Source organism: Neopelma chrysocephalum, unplaced genomic scaffold (assembly GCF_003984885.1).
Source record: "Neopelma chrysocephalum unplaced genomic scaffold, ASM398488v2 Primary Assembly neopelma1_100, whole genome shotgun sequence".
NCBI classification, from domain to species: Eukaryota; Metazoa; Chordata; class Aves; order Passeriformes; family Pipridae; genus Neopelma; species Neopelma chrysocephalum.
Window position 1 is genome coordinate 2,802,988 of NW_020897763.1, and position 15,564 is coordinate 2,818,551.

A 15,564-nucleotide genomic window follows, 5' to 3' on the forward strand; every position below is an offset into this window, starting at 1 on the left:
CTGTGGGAGCACAAAATTCCGAGCTGGGGGTGCTGGAGCTGCGTGATGTCCATCTGCTCCTGAGGCTGCTTCAACCCAGGCTGGCCACAGGGGCCAGATGAGACCCCTTTTCCCAGGCTCAGCATTCCTTAACCACTGCTCCTGGCCCTCAGAAGGGATCTGAGTCCTGCCCAAAGCGCAGAACAAGCCCTCCCACCTCATCCCTGCAGCCTGACGGGGTGGCCAGAGCTGGGGGAGAGCCCTCAGGGCTCCAGGAACTTCTTCCTGCAGAGTCCTGTGGGGCAGAGCTGGTCCATGGTGAGGGTATATTTTATATTCCAGCTGGTTCAGCAATTTAAAATGAAGATGGAAAGCTGGGTAACAGCCTGAGAACCCTCCCAGCCAGAGAGGAGAAACTCTGGAGCTTCATTTCTCCCTGAACGTGGCAATTTAACACACATTTTGCTCCCTCCCTGCCTCGAGTTGGGGGGAAATTTCTCCCCTCCACAGATGGTGGAGCAGCACAAGTGAATCCTCACATCCCAGCCCCGGAGCTTCCCTGCTTCCCCTCTCCATCTGCTCGGCACCAGCACGTTCCTGCAGGGTCTGGGTGGCTCAGCCAGGAGTGCTGGGAGGGCTGGTTCGTCCCTGACCAGCAGGATGAGCTGGATGAGGCTCCTCATCCCACAAAATCCACTCCCTTCCCCTCTGGCTCCAGAGCTGGAATCAAAGGATGTGTGGGAACATCTCCTCTTGCTGCAGAGATCCAACTCTCAGCCAGAACCCACTGCAGGCCAAGCCAGCACAAGGATCCAGGACATGGATCCCCTCCCAGGGCTGATTTGGCCGGAATTTGGCTCAGAATTCCCAAAGCCCCATCCCTGCAAACAGCAACACGTGGGATGCAGAACCTGAGGACTTCCCTGGGGGCACAAATGGCACCGGGGAAGGGCTGGAAATTAATTTCCCTTCCCACCAGTTGAATGAAATGAGACCTTGTGGAATAACAATGGAAACAAATCCCTTCCCTACGGCCCCACTGCTGGAAAACAACCTCAGCTCAGCCAGGAGGGCTGAGAGCAGCCACAGAACCAGGGAGTAAAGGGAATCTCTGGTTGAAGTTAAATAAAATTAAAGAGGTCCACGATGAGGGATTGTTTTTAATCAGCTCATTAGGTCCAGCAGGATGCTTTCAGCAGCAATTAGACATTTATCCTTATTTACAGCTGGAAGAGGAACAGTAAAACTTGAGGAGCTGCTGTTCCCAGGAACATTCCTGCAGCACCATTTATTGCATGTCAGCTGCTTAATTAATGCTGATTGAATAGCACAGAGCAACGTTTCCACCAAAAGAAAAAACGCTCTTGGTTTCAGATAATGAAAAACATTGATTTCAAAGGCACTTGTGGATGCGAATCCCAGGCTGGGAGAGGGAAGGGAAGGCTCCAGGGACTTGAGAGCCCCTTCCAAGGCCTAAAGGGGTTCCAGGAGAGCTGGAGAGGGACTGGGGACAAGGGGTGGAGGGACAGGACACAGGGAATGGCTTCAAAGTGCCAGAGGCCAGGATTAGGTGGGATATTGGGAAGGAATTCTTCCCTGGGAGGGTGGGGAGGCCCTGGCACAGGTTGCCCAGAGAAGCTGTGGCTGCCCCATCCCTGGAAGTGTCCAAGACCAGGTTGGAGCAACCTGGGCTAGTGGAAGGTGTCCCTGCCCATGGCAGGGTGTGGGATGGGATGGTCTTTAAGGTCCCTTCCAACCCAAATCATCCTGGGATTCCATGGAATGATGCACAGTCACATCCTGACAACATCCCTGAGAAACCACTCAAAGCAAATGCTGAATTACAGGGCAGGAACCAATGGAAAGAAGGAAGGACATGATGGCCAAGGCAGGAGATGATCCCTGGCATTCCCATCCCGAGGGATGGACGTGCCCTTTCCCTGTGGGGTGGCAGTGCTCCCATCCCCTCTGCCTGGAGGAGAGAGAGGAGCTTTGTGCCCGTTCCTGGCACCCAGCTCTCACAATTGTTCTGGGAAACAACTGTCACAGCAAACCCCAGCAAATCCATTTGCATCCTGTCTTCTCCTCCTTAAAAACCCACCATTCCCACCCATTCAGCAACTTCAGGGCTGCAGGGAGTGTCCTGAGCACCCTCTGATCCCAGGGAAAAAGGAAAGCCAGGGAAACTGCTCCTGAGCTGAGATATTGAGGGTTCAGAGTCATCTCTGTACCTGCTGCAACCCCAGAGGAGTCCCCAAACACATCTTTTTTCCCCGTGCTCTGAAGAAAAGGACATTTCCCCAACCACAACCTGCAGCAGCAGAGGCTGCAGAGGCACCATCCTGCCAAAACCCTCCGGAAAAACTCCGGGAAACTCCAGGCAGGCCCTGTTTGTTCGGGATAATTAACTGCCCATCTCTTTGTCCCATTGCACTTTCAGCACATCTTTAAGGAGCACAATTTTAAGGATTGTGTCTTTAAGGAGCACATTTTTAAAGGATCGTGTCTTTAAGGAACATATTTTTAAGGACTGTGTGTCTCTAAGGAGCACATTTTCTAGGGTTGTGTCTTTAAGGAACATATTTTTAAGGATTGTTGTCTTTAAGAAGCACATTTTTAAGGGTTGTGTCTTCAAGGAGCACATTTTTAAGGATTGTTGTCTTTAAGGAACATATTTTTAAGGATTGTGTGTCTTTAAGGAGCACATTTTCAAGGATTATGTCTTTAAGGAGCACATCTTTGTGGTGTGTTTTCAAGGAGCACACCTTTGAGGAGCACATCTGGAAGGGATGTGTCTTTAAGGAACACTTTTTTAAGGATTGTGTCTTCTAAGGAGGCAGTTAGGGTGACTGCAGAGTTACCCAGTCAAAGGCAATTTTCCGTGCAGGTTTGTGCTGCTGTGGCAGGTGGGCAGTCCCTGAAAATCAGATTTCCCAGCCATTTCTCCTCCCCTGTTTTCTTGTCTCCCTCCTCCGTGGGATTTTTGCCCCATCCTGTGTTTTCCTTTCCCTTCCTGGATCTCTCCTGGGTGAGGTTCAACCCCAAGCCCTGCAGGGAGTTTTAAAAGCACCGAGCATTGAGAGAAAGCTCCCTGATATCCCCAGGAACAAGGATGGCTCCCTAAAATCACCCCCCCAGCCAACACCGAGGCAGAATCCCTGTGGATCCACCCAGGGCAACACGTGGGAAGTGGGAATGAACCCATCAATCCCTGAATTTCAGAGCTGGTGCTGGCACTAAGGAGATTTGTGCCTGAGCTTCTCTCAGTGGCTCAGCTGACCTTCCAGCTGCACCCGGGATCCTGTTCCAGAAATACTTGGGAATAGGAGGGATGGGATGATTGCCCCTGGAGCTGAGGCTGCATTTTGCAGGGTGGGAGAGCAGGGAGTCGTTATGGTTTGGGGAGTTCAATCACCCTCTCCTGGAGCAGCTCATCACCCCCGAGAGCAGCTCCTTCATCCGTCACGGTTGGATCCCGGCACCACATAAATGTGAATTAATTTATCATCCTGTCCTCCTGGTAATGTAAGGAAATGGTGTCATTCTATTAGGGAGAAGGGCTGGAGCCTGCCGAGGTTAAACGTTACCCCAAGGTCAGACAAAAGATATGGCAGGAGTGGGAAATGAGCTGAGATCACTCAGAGCTTAATCAGAAAATACCATTTAACCTTTACAAACCGGTCACGGGCGGGGGGGGGGGGGGGACAGGAGAGCACGAAACTTTCCATGGAAAGCAAGGATGCACATCCCTCCCCCTGGAGCCCCCACGGCAGCTGGGAATTGGCCCCACGGCAGCTGATCCATGGGATGGGCTCGGGGGCCACCCCGGGGGCAGCGGGTCACACCAGCCCTGCTAATCAGCTTCCCACCCTCCCGGGGCTTTTCCTTTCATCAGCCAAAGAGAGTAAGAAAAAAAACCCAATTCATCGGAGTTTCACTGGCTGGAAACAAAGGGGGTGTGGAGAGTTTCTGTCTTGGGCATGGAGGGCATTTAGGGTGGGGTGGGTTACAGGTAAGAGGAAAAAAACCATCATTTTCAACTGTAAATTTGAGGGGAAATTATTTAACAGCTTTGCTTATATTACAAGAAAAAATACACAGTCCCTGAGTTAATTAGGACGTTGCTTCGTTTAGGAGGATCAAGAAAAGGAACTGGTGCGAAAAATATGGATTAAAAAGGAAAAATATCCAGGTGGGAAAGTGTCTCAAGGAGGAGTTTAAAAAGGAAAAAATCCAGGTGGGAAAGTGTCTCAAGGAGGAGTTTAAGGGGCAGTTTGGGGGCACAGGACGTGGCTGTGTTGGCAGCCGGGTTGGTGCTGCCTGGGACCCTCCCTGTGCCCCTTCACTCGCCAGTGGGGGATACTGGGGGATACTGGGGGATACTGGGGCTGGTCTGGGAGCTCCTCCACTGCCATCCCCACCCCAGAGCAGGAGTTCCAACCCCACAATTGTTGGGTGGTGACTGCGAGGGACACTCGGGCATCTTGGGGGAGCAAACCCAACCCCAGGGGCAGCACTGGCAGCTCCCTGAGGTTCTCCCCCGGGAGAGGTGGAGGTGACAGGACAGAGCCATCCCCTTCCAGCACAACCACTCTCCAGGGCCGTCCCTCCCACGCTGCTCCAGGGGGGAGCAGAGCAGGGCAGGGCACGGTTCCTGCCTGTCCCCACAGTGTCCCCCTGTCCCCACAGTGTCCCCTGGCCACCCCTGCCTGCCGGGGCTGCAGCATCTGGCCCTGGTGATCAGCCAAGTGCTAATCACCGGCTATAAACAGCCCCTGCAGCTCTGGAAAAGCCTCCTGGCTCCCAGAGCCTGCCCTGCTCCTGCTCCTGCTCCTGCTCCTGCTCCTGCTCCTGCTGCAGGGCACAGCCCAGGAGGGCACCCAGAGCTGGGGGGCTTGTCCAGCCTGAGCCCCTCCGAGGGTGGAAGTGTCTGCATGACACTCTCGGGTCAGGGTGGGGTTCCTGGGGTTGTGCAGGGCCAGGAGTTGAGCTCAGTGACCCCTGAGTGTCCCTTCCAGCTCGGGGTATTCCGTGGTTCTGTGGGTAAAGCTGATGGATGCAGCACGCAGAGAGAGGAGGGCTCTGCATTTCTCTGATCAAAAGGGGCTGGGAAATGGTTTGGCTTGAATTTATCACCTTCCCTTCCCTGCTTGGTCACAGCCCACACCCTGCTCACCCCAGTGATGTGCCTGGAATGCTCAGGGCTGGCTGGAGCCGTGGGCAAAGCCACTCTGGGCTGTTGGAACACTCTGGAGTTCCTGCCCAGTGCGAGAGGAACCACCAGACACAGGAGCAAGCAGATCCTGATCCCACTCCTTGCATCCCAGCCCCCCAACTCTCCACCCTACAAAGAGCACCAGGCAGGAAACCTTGCTTTCAGCCTCACAGGGCCCCTGGCACAGCTCAGGGTGATGCCCAGAATCCCTGGGAGCTGGGCTGGGATTCAGCATCCCTGGTGGCCTCAGTTTGGTGGCACTGCCATAGGGGGACAAGGGCTGTGACAGCTCCCAGGAGCTGATGGGCAGCATCACAGGGCTCAGGGGACAAAGCCAGACTGTGTAGCCACCCCTCCACACGGGAATGCACCTTCCCAGGAGCCGGGAATGCCACATTCCCAGCAGGATCCACACAGGATCCTCCTGGCTGTGGGTGCCCAGGTCCCCTCTCCCCCCGGGGTGTAACCGGATCCAGCACTCCGGTGTCAGGACAAGGCAGGAACACGCCTGGAGAGGATTAATCCCGTAAGTGAGCTGTAGTTACAGGCTCCAGCTCCTCCCCAGAGCCCTCCCCGGGGCCCTCAGGCTGGTGGATCACCTTACACAGCTCGGGTGGCAGCTGCCACACTCCCTGTCCTCCACCCACCCACCCGGGACCAGGCAGCTCCATCCACCCCCCCCCAGCACATCCAGGAGCACATCCTCACCCCCAAACCCGGGGATAAACCACCCAGGGAGAGCCCCTGGAGGTAAGGGAGCTGCTCTGCTCCTCCTGGAGCACATCTGCTTCCCCTGCTCTGCAAAATGCCTCTGACATTTCATCCCCAAGCCCGGAGCTCCCGGAGCAGAACAGCAGCAGATCCGACATTCCAGCCCTTTGGAGGAGGTGGCAGCACATGAGGAATGGGAGGAAAGACAGGGAAATCCTTCAAAACCTCGTCCAAAAATGCCAACAGGGCTGTCTGTGAGCCTGGCTCTCTCAGGATTTGCTATTAATTTGCAGAAATGCTGTTTTAACAGGTTTTCCTCACCCTGTGCGGGCTTGGACCCAAATTCCACCCGGGGAACCACAGGAAGATCATCCCTTCTCATTACACCCCTTTATCAAGTGCCATTAAAGCAGGATAACAGAGCACATGGCTGGGAAATCTGGTTTTCAGGGACTGCCCACCTGCCACAGCAGCACAAACCTGCACAGAAAACTGCCTTTGACTGGGAAACTCTGCAGTCACAAAGCCTGTCTTGTAATTGCTGTCCAAAAAGAGCAGAACGAGCCACACAAATGCACATTTTAGCCAGTTTTCCAAAGGAAAAGCCCTCTCTGCACTGCTTGGCTTTCAGCTGGTCACTGCCAGTAACTCCTCGACCTCTTGGCCCATTTCAAGTCCAGCTGGAAAGTCCTTTAGCTCTGGGAAAGACCCTCAATTCCTCCAAGTTTAGTGACAGTGGTGCTGTCACAGGTTTACCCTGGAGGTTTCCATGCAGGGAATTTATCAGTCGTGCAGTTAAAACCAACCCAGCCCCACAAACCACCCCAAACCCACCACCCAACCTGGGCAGAGGGGGCACCTTCAGCCCCCCTTCCTCCCTCAGATCCCACCAACCATCTCGGAGCTGAATCCCAGAATCCCAGGATGGTTTGGGTTGTGAGGGACCACAAAGTTCATGCCCTGGGCAGGGACACCTTCCACCAGCTTGGGGTTGCTCCAAGCCGGCCTTGGAGACTTCCAGGGATGGAGTTTATTTCCCAAACTGACCCAGATGTGATGGTCTGGGTGTCTCCTGGCAGGGTTTGGTGGCCCCGTTCCCACTCCTGTCCCCAAACACAATTTTCAGCTACAAGAACCTTCAACATCAACAAACACCCTGGAGCTTAATACAACAATTAAACTTCTTCCCCCCATCTTTAATGTCAACCTCACCAACCCACCAACACCCACTCACTCCATCATACTCCCTTTAACCAAGACATTTTTGTTCTCCATCAAAACTGCTGCTCCAAACACCAAAAATTCACCGACCAAACGAACCCTAAACCCAACATCAACCACCACCACGACTAAACCAAAACTTCAACAACAATAACCAAACCTAAAACCAGTCACAGCCCTCGTAGCTCACAATAAAGCACAACACTGAATCCTGCCAGCCCCTGATGACAGGCAGAGTGTTTTCCCCTGGTGAGAAATCACACGTTATTTATTACCCTGAGCTCAGAACTAGGAGGGAAACACCATTCCCTGGGATTTCTCAGCGATGCTTTCACAAGTTTTCCCGTTTCTCTGCATCAAATTGTCACCCCTTGGCAGCTCCTCATTGGCAGGGGGGGCACAGCCCCTCCATCTGCCTCCTGAGCCCCCCCCAGAACAGCAATGAGTTAATTGGGAGAAGCATTTGGCTCCTGCATAATGAAGCTGGCACAAAACCAGCTCTGAACCTTCAGGCTTGGTCCCTGTGTTTAAAAAATTAATAATAATAATAATAATAATAATAATAATAATAATAATAGTAATAATAATAATAATAATAATAATAATAATAAAGGGATTTAGGTGCCTGTTGAAGGACCAGGCTGGTGTTTAGTGTTTGCTTTAAAAAAGGCTGTGAGGCCACAGCTGAAGATCTTTATCTACCTCCTCTGTGTTGCAAAATATCCCTGGAAGTGATGAAACCGTGTCCTACAAACCCTTGCAAACACAAATCTCCTCCTGCTGAGGCGACTGGGAGCAGGAGGAAACCTCACTGGGTAAAGTGACAGAGTTTAAAAGACAAGCAGAAGACAAAGGAAAGGAAAATTTCAATATTTAGCTGCTGGAGCTCATCTCCAGCTCACCAGAGCTCTGCAAAATATCCGTGTAAAAGCCATTAAACCCCTGTGTAAAAGCCATTAAACCCAGAGAGAGAGAGACAGGGAGCTGAGAGAGAAGGGGAGTAACGAGGAGGGGTTGGGGATAAGGGCTGGACCAGCAATTTCTTTGAGTTCTGGGTGCCAGAATTGGAGCTGAAATGCAGTTTTGGTTTCCAGTAAAACACTGATAAGCTTTTCCCGGCCAAACTCGGGCAGGGGGGGAACAATCCCACCCCTGGCAGGGGCTCAGCCCCACTCAGCTTTCCAAAAAAACCCTCTATTATCCTTCCCCAGGATAACAGAGAAATGCAGGGCATGTTCCTCCTTGGCTGAGGTGATGTGGAAAACAGCAGTAAATGTTCTTCACGTGGCTTTTGAAAGGGTTTCTCTCCTTTTTTTTTCCTGACTTTTTCCCAGCGACGTTGTTCTCGCAGGGAAGGAACTGTGTGAGCTCAGGGTTGGCGAGAGAGAATCCAAACACTCTAATTTTGATTTAAAAAAAGGGTAAATTTGAGTTTCTTCACACAGAGGTCCATGTAAAGAAAAAAAACGTATGCAAGGCACTGATCCCGAATTTTCCACTGATCCTGAATTTTCCACTGCTCAGGGCTGGCTGCAGTTCCAGAGCACACCTGAACCACCAGTGGAAGGTTCACCCTGATTCCTCCAGTGCTGCCACAGAATTCCAGGCTCCAATCCCAGTGGGAGCTCTGAACTGCCAAACCCCATTTTAGACATTTCCCCGCTTTAAGAACGTTGAGAAGGCAGATCCATGTTTTAAAAGAGAACTCCATTAAAAAATCATCCCTCCCCGGAGACACTTTCACAGCTCATTTATTGACCCCCTCCCGGAGCAGGGGGGAGGGAAGAGCCCCTTTCCATTGGGTTTAAGCCACAACAAGTGATCAGAGCTGGGCTTTGCCCCCCCAGGCCCTGCTAGAACAGTTCCTAAGGATCTGCCCCGACCCCAGGAGCAGCTTTAGGAACAAAGGCAGAGCTGCACGAGCCTGAGCCCTGCAGGGCTGAGCCTGAGCCCCCCAACTGCAGCTTTAGAGCCGGTTCTGCTCCCGGCTCTGGGGTTCTGCTCCAATTTCAGGATGGGATTTTCACGCCTGTTTGCAGATCAGTCCATGCTCAGCACCACAAAGTGGTAAAAGCAGCACCAGCCCTGTCAGAAGGCACCGGGAGGCTCCTGGTAATGAGCTCTGGCTCATTCCCAAGCAGGACCACTGGTGTTTTCTTGCCTGGATATAAAGGAATTCCCAGCGTTTTCCAGGTGCTGTTGCTGGGAGTGCACAGATCCCAAGGGTTCACCCCCATCTGAGAGGGAAAAGAATTTGGAAAACCCCTGGCTGAGACATTCCTTTGACAAAGGTGGGCAGAGAATCAGGTCTGCACCTTTTCAGGCACAGGAAGATTCCCAAACCCTGTTCCCCTGGAGACACGATCAGCAAACACTTCCCAAAGTAACTCTGGAATCACAATCCCATCAGAACCTGGCCCGTGGAAGCAGCTTGATAAAGCCAGGCATGTTTTTCCCTCATTTTAATGATGCTACACTCACAAACAGCTGCTTATTCCCCTGGTTGGCTCTTCAAAGTGTCAGGCATTCTCCAGGAATTCTGGGAGCAGGGAAAGTTGGACTCTCCATTATTGGAGTGCAATTAGCCTTGGAACGAGCATCTATTCTGGGTGACAACCTCAGGATCCTTCCCCTGGCATCCAAAGGGGCCCCATGTGACCCCGAGGATGCCAAGCAGAGCCTCCCTCCTGCTCAGGAATGCAGACAATTCCCAGAAAATCAGCTCCCAGAGCTCAGAAAACTGGGCAAAAACCTGCAGGAATCTGTAACCCTTTGTGTGCTCTGCAGTTTTCTGGAGGGAGCTGCAGTTTCAGGGAACAGCTGCAAATCCAACTGGAAGACTCCAAGCAGCTCCATGCCCAGGGAGAGGCGGAAATTTGGGGCTCTCCCCTCCCCTGCCCGTGGGGTTTTGTCCGGCTGGGAGAAGAGGGTTAAATTCCAGGGCCATTAAATCAAATTAAATCAAATCTCGGGGAATGCAAGAGGTGAGCGTTGAGTTCTGGAAAAACCAGCATTTCCAGGAAGGAGCAATGAATCCTGCAGGATCCAGGCACAGAATCCAGGCACAGAATCCAGGCACAGAATCCCTTTAGGCTCTGGAATGTCACAGAATCCCACCCCCGGCTCAGAGCAGGGGAATCTGGAGCATCAGACACCCCGACAGGGTTTCAGGCCCCGTTTTGGGGGGTCCCGAGCCCCCCCCCATGCTCTCCCTCCCTCCCTCCCGCTCCTTCCCATCCCTCGGGAGCGCATCCCTGGCGCGTTGCCATGGCAACCCGTATCCATGCGCGGAACCGCCTTCCTGGGCGGAAAAGGGGGAGGGGGAAACGAGCTGGGAGCTCGGAAATTATTCATGAGAGATGAGGGAGGGCTCTGAGCCCCCCCCCCCCCCCCCCCGGTTCCTCCCCCCCCCCCCCCCCCCCCGGCCAAAAGCTGCTGATTTAATGTTAAAAGAGGAAAAAGGCCCTTTCTGCGCTGCCAGCCCTGAAGCACCAGCCCGAGTGCCCTTTTTTGTCGTTGCAGGACTTAATTAGAGGCAAAAACCTCCTGGAAGGGAGGCTCTGAGCCCTTGGCAGAGAGGCTGCTCGGCCCTGCCCTGCTTTCAGCCCCCCTCTCCTGCTCCTCTAGCTCAGCTCCCCTCTCAGCCCGAGCCAGCAGGAGCTGCTCCTGCCAGAGATTTCCCATCCCAGTTGGAATATTCTTTAGTTTTGATTATTTTTACTCCGAGTGCCAAACCTGCTCGGGCACCAGGAGGTGACTCCGGGCTGTGGATGCAGCAATGGGGGGATGAGGGGGGCACCCTGAGCCACCCCTTGCCCACCCTCTGCCCCCTGAGCCACCCCTTGCCCACCCTCTGCCCCCAGACACCCCCCAGGCCGTGCTGGATCCCCACATGGAAGGACTTGGAGCTGCTGGAGCGAGTCCAGGGGAGGCACCGAGAGGATCAGAGGGATGGAGCAGCTCTGCTGGGAGAGTCGGGATTGTTCAGCCTGGAGAGGAAAAGTTTTGGGGTAAACTGATTGTGCCCTTTGGGTACCTGAAGAAGCCACAGGAAACAGGGAGAGAGACTATTTCCAAGGGCCTGGAGGGACAGGACAAGGGGGAATGGCTTCTCACTGACAGAGAGGACGTTTAGATTGGATATGAGGGAGAAATCCTTCCCTGGGAGGGTGGGGAGGCCCTGGCACAGGTTGCCCAGAGAAGCTGTGGCTGCCCCATCCCTAGAAGTGTCCAAGGCCAGGTTGGAGCAACCTGGGACAGTGGAAGGTGTCCCTGCCCATGGCAGGGGGTGGAATGGGCTGATCTTTAAAGTCCCTTCCAACCCAAACCTCATTCTGGAATCCTATTACTCTTCTCTCCCTCTCAGCCCTTTCCTGCCAGGGAGGGGCAGAGAAATCCTGTTACTGCAGGAAAGGAAGTGCCCCAGCAAAGCAAAAACCATCAGGATGTGTGAGCAGCTGACTCCATTAGAGGACCATGTCCTGCCACAGTCACAGGCTGGCTGAGAAACCAAAAACCTCCTTACAAATCCCACCCCACCAGAGCTGGGAGAGCAATTCCCTCTGGGAATCACAGCTCACAGGGACAGCTTCTCCCCTTCCCTCTGGAACAGGCAGAGGGTTTGCTGGGGCTGTGACAGGAGAAACAATTCCAAGAGGGGGGGCCAGCAGTGCCCCCTCCCCGCTCACCCCCTGAGAGTCCATTACCCAGCCAAGAGCCTCAGTGCAGCCATTTGATGCTAATTATTTTCTGTGCAGTTTTATGCAAATTCCTCCTACGGAGGGAGATGCCTGGAAATGTGTTTTCCATGCTCTGAGTGCTGCCAGTGCCATCAGTTTGTCACATCAGCCCCAAGGCACGTTTGGGGACAGATCTGGGATGTTCCAAACTGGGATGCTCCAAGGTGAGCCTGCCAAGCATCACACCCCCCTCACTCCTTCCCAGCAAAGTGGCTGCTGGATATTCCATGGGGATTGATGGCTCCTGGGCCTCTCCAGCACAGGGGGGTGGAACTGGGACTCGCCTCAACAATTATGGGCAGGGGAGGAAAGACGCCGAGGAAACGGGAGGGGGAACACAAAAGGCAGCAAAACTGAGCTTATCCACGGATTCCAGTTTCTGCATTCCCAAATTCAGAGGGTTCATGGGCAGGAGAAAGGCTGACTCGAGCTACAGGCAGGGCAGAGGGACCTGCAGGCAGCTCTGGCCTCATGGAAACGATTCCCCCCAACAGACGTGTGACGGAGCCCGTCCTGCAAAAAAACAGCAGCAACCAAACCAGCAGCAACCAAACCAGCAACACTGAGACACGGGGGCTGCTCCCAGGGATTTCAGGACAGGTTTCCCAGTCAGCCCTTGGGGAGGCTTTCACTGGAATCAGATCGAGTTACACCAACAGCCAGGAGGGACTGATGGAGAGAACACGGTGCAGCCTCTCCAGTGCCTACACCCAAAGCACCCAAAGCACCCAAAGCACCCAAAGCACCCAAAGCATCAAAATCCAAGCCCCTGTCAGACCTGGAGCACTCAGGGAGCAGCTTTTTTCCCCCCTCAGCAGGGGAAAGGCTGGATTTGTGTGCTGGGGACGACAGGGATGCAACATCCTCCTTGGACCACACAGCCCCCGAGCCCCCCTGGACGGGTGGAGGAGAGCAGGGAGGCAGATTTCCAGGTCAGCAGCTCCTAACGTGCCTTTTGCATTCCTCCAAAGCCCTGAGCCAGCCCTGGTGGGCTGCACTGAGCTTTCCAGGGTCTCAGGAGCCAAAGCATCTTAGTGCAAGGAGGGTTTGGGCAAAGCAGGACAGACAAAGCCTGTCATTAAAGAGTAATGAAAATGCCCAGTTTGTGGGAGGAGGACGTCACTAATCAGCTCCCTGAGGACTTCACCTCCATCATCTCCATCTCCTCATGCCCAGAGGCTGCAGGGTGCTCTAAACCTCCTGCCACGGCCTTGGGGCTGCAGTGCCTGACCCCACTGCCTGATCTCTGCCCTGGGGGGGCACCCAGAACGGCTCTGGAATGACCCCCATCCCACAGCAAACAACCCCCAGTGCAGGGGAGCAGGAGGTGCAATCAGCTTACCCCCAGATTACCACAGAGCCACCGACTCCTTTGGCAAGAAAAAGCTCCTTAGTAAGCCCAGAAGTCAGGAGAGCACTTTTCCACCTTGCCCCGAAGCTCTCTGGATTAAAAGGGAAGCATCCTAATTAAACTGGAAGGCACAGACGCCTCTGGTGAGGGCTGGATTTACAGCCCACCCCCACGGAGGGCCGGGCTCTTTCCATCCAGGCCCAGCCACGGCTCTGCCTCGGTGACAGGAAGCCCTGGGAGCAGGAATTCAGGGGTTGGATGCCCATGTCACCCCTGCCTGACCGGGAGGAGATTGGAAAGACATGCTGAGATAACAGGGATTGAACCCAATGAACAGCAGCACCAGCCACGGCACAGGGAGGGGATCCGAGAGCACGGGGAGGGGTCTGGGTGCAGGACAGACACACAGAGCAGGTCTCACCCCGAGGTGACTCTCCCCGTACCCTCGGGACACCAGTCAGCAGGACACGGGAGCAGAATTCCCAGCCCATCCCCCTGCAAATGTCCCAAATCCAAGGATTTATAGAAAATCTCCTCCAGCAGCAGAGTCACCTCCCTTTGCCTCTCCCACTCAAGACACACTTTCCCCCCTCCAGAGCTCGGGTTGAGGATCTCCATCTCTCTGTCCCGAACACAAAGTGTCTCCTCGTGCTGGGGAGGATGTGCTGAGCCCCTCCCAGAGCTCCAAGACCCCCCAACATCCCAAAAGCACGGACCCACCAGCCCAAAAACCACCAAATTGCTCTCCAAGACCCTCTCCCCAGCCCCTCAGGGCTGTCCCAGCCCCTCCAGCCGAGGCACAGCAGCTGCCAGCAGTGACTCGGGCTCTCTTCCCCCGTCCCTCCCGGCCCTGGCTGGGTGTTCCTGCGGGAATAATGCGGGAGCTGTGGCACAGGACACTGCCCACTCTGTCCCCTGCGGTGCCCAGGCGGGCAAGGAGAGGCTCTGAGTGCCAGCCAGGGCCTGGCCCCGCGTCCTGGGCTGGGACGACGCGTTTTGTTCCCAGATGCAGCTCCCTTTTGTTCCGGCCCCGCAGGGCTGAGACGGACCCTCATCATCCTCTGCAGGGCAGCAGGGCCAGCCCGGCACGGGGACGTCCCAGCCAGGGATTTCGGAAGGTTTCACCGATTCTCCCCTCTCCAGCAGCAGCATTTCCAGCTCTGGGGCAATGGAAGTGCAGAGGGGTCGGGGGGGGGTCGCAGGGACCCTCATCTTCCACCACGCTCGTTTGAGCAGCTCTGGGATTGCTCAGGGACCAGCCTGGCTGGTACCAAACCGGAGAGCAAGAGTATGAGTTAATTAAGCCCCTTTGTTAATTAAGCCCCTCTTTGCCCTGCAGCCACAGTCCTGATAAGCCCTGCGGAGGATGTTATTTAGTGCAAGACACGAGATGAAGCCTGAGAAGTGCAAATCCCCCCAGTCCGGGGAAAAGAGGCTGAGGAGGGGGTTGGCTCAGGTTTGTGGGGAAACATTTGGGCCAGCACAGGCTTTCCTGCCCTTCTAGAGCTGGGAAAAAGAAAACTAATCCAATTTTGCTCCCAGATCCTGACTTTGCCCTTCTGGTTTTGCCCACTGCACAAACCATGCTCCGAATGCCCCTGAAACCCTTCCTGCTCCCAAACTGCCCTCGACACTCCGGCTCCGGTGTGAGATGTCCTACCTCGAGCTGCGGGACCTTTCCACACCCCAAAACACCCCCCCAGGACCGCGGGGCTTCCATCCCGTGCCACCACAGCGCTCCAGCACCCCCCGGGCAGGGCTCAGAGGCAGCGGAGCCCAAGAAAAGCGAGCGGAGCCCAAGAAAAGCGAGCGGAGCCCAAGAAAAGCGAGCGGAGCAGCCGCCTCCTCCCAACCCCTCGTGGCTCCGGCCGTTCTGCTGAATCACTTACTGCAGTGCCCGCACCGCTGGCAGGACCTTCCCCGAGCCCCGGGAGCTCACACGGGAGATGCAGCACCCGACAGCACCCGCTGCTCCTCCGCCTTCAGCTCCTGGAGCATCCCAGCGCTCCGGAGGCATCCGGAGCCGGGCGGAGGGAAAGCGTCTCCTCCCAGCAGGTTTCGGCGGAGCCCGAACTGTTCCTGCCCCGCATAAAATTAACTCAGGGAGACGCTTTCCTGCCAAGCGGGCTCCGGCTGCCGCCAGGGGATCGCGCTCCCCACCAGGGCGGTGCTGGGGCGCGGGGGGGGCTCGGGCGAGGCAGGAATTGGGGGTGATTCCAGGGCAGGGGAGAGGCAGGAATTGGGGGTGATCCCGGCGCGGGGAAGGCAGGAATTTGGGGTGGAGAGGCAGGAATTGGGGATGGAGAGGCAGGAATTGGGGATGGAGAGGCAGGAATTGGGGGTGATCC

The 15,564-nt window shown here is 55.1% G+C and overlaps 1 protein-coding gene across 31 annotated transcripts in view; it reads right to left on the reverse strand.

The window, feature by feature from the left end:
* NFASC (neurofascin) overlaps nucleotides 1-15,564 on the reverse strand; it is an 84,040-nt gene that overhangs the window by 56,068 nt on the left and 12,408 nt on the right. The window contains exon 1 of one of the 31 annotated variants that reach the window (XM_027695393.1): nucleotides 15,106-15,124. The exons of the other annotated variants lie outside the window; for them this stretch is intronic. The gene's annotated coding sequence lies outside the window, so the exon portion shown is untranslated. Of the gene's footprint in view, nucleotides 1-15,105; nucleotides 15,125-15,564 lie in introns of those variants that run through there. 31 annotated transcript variants of the gene reach the window in all.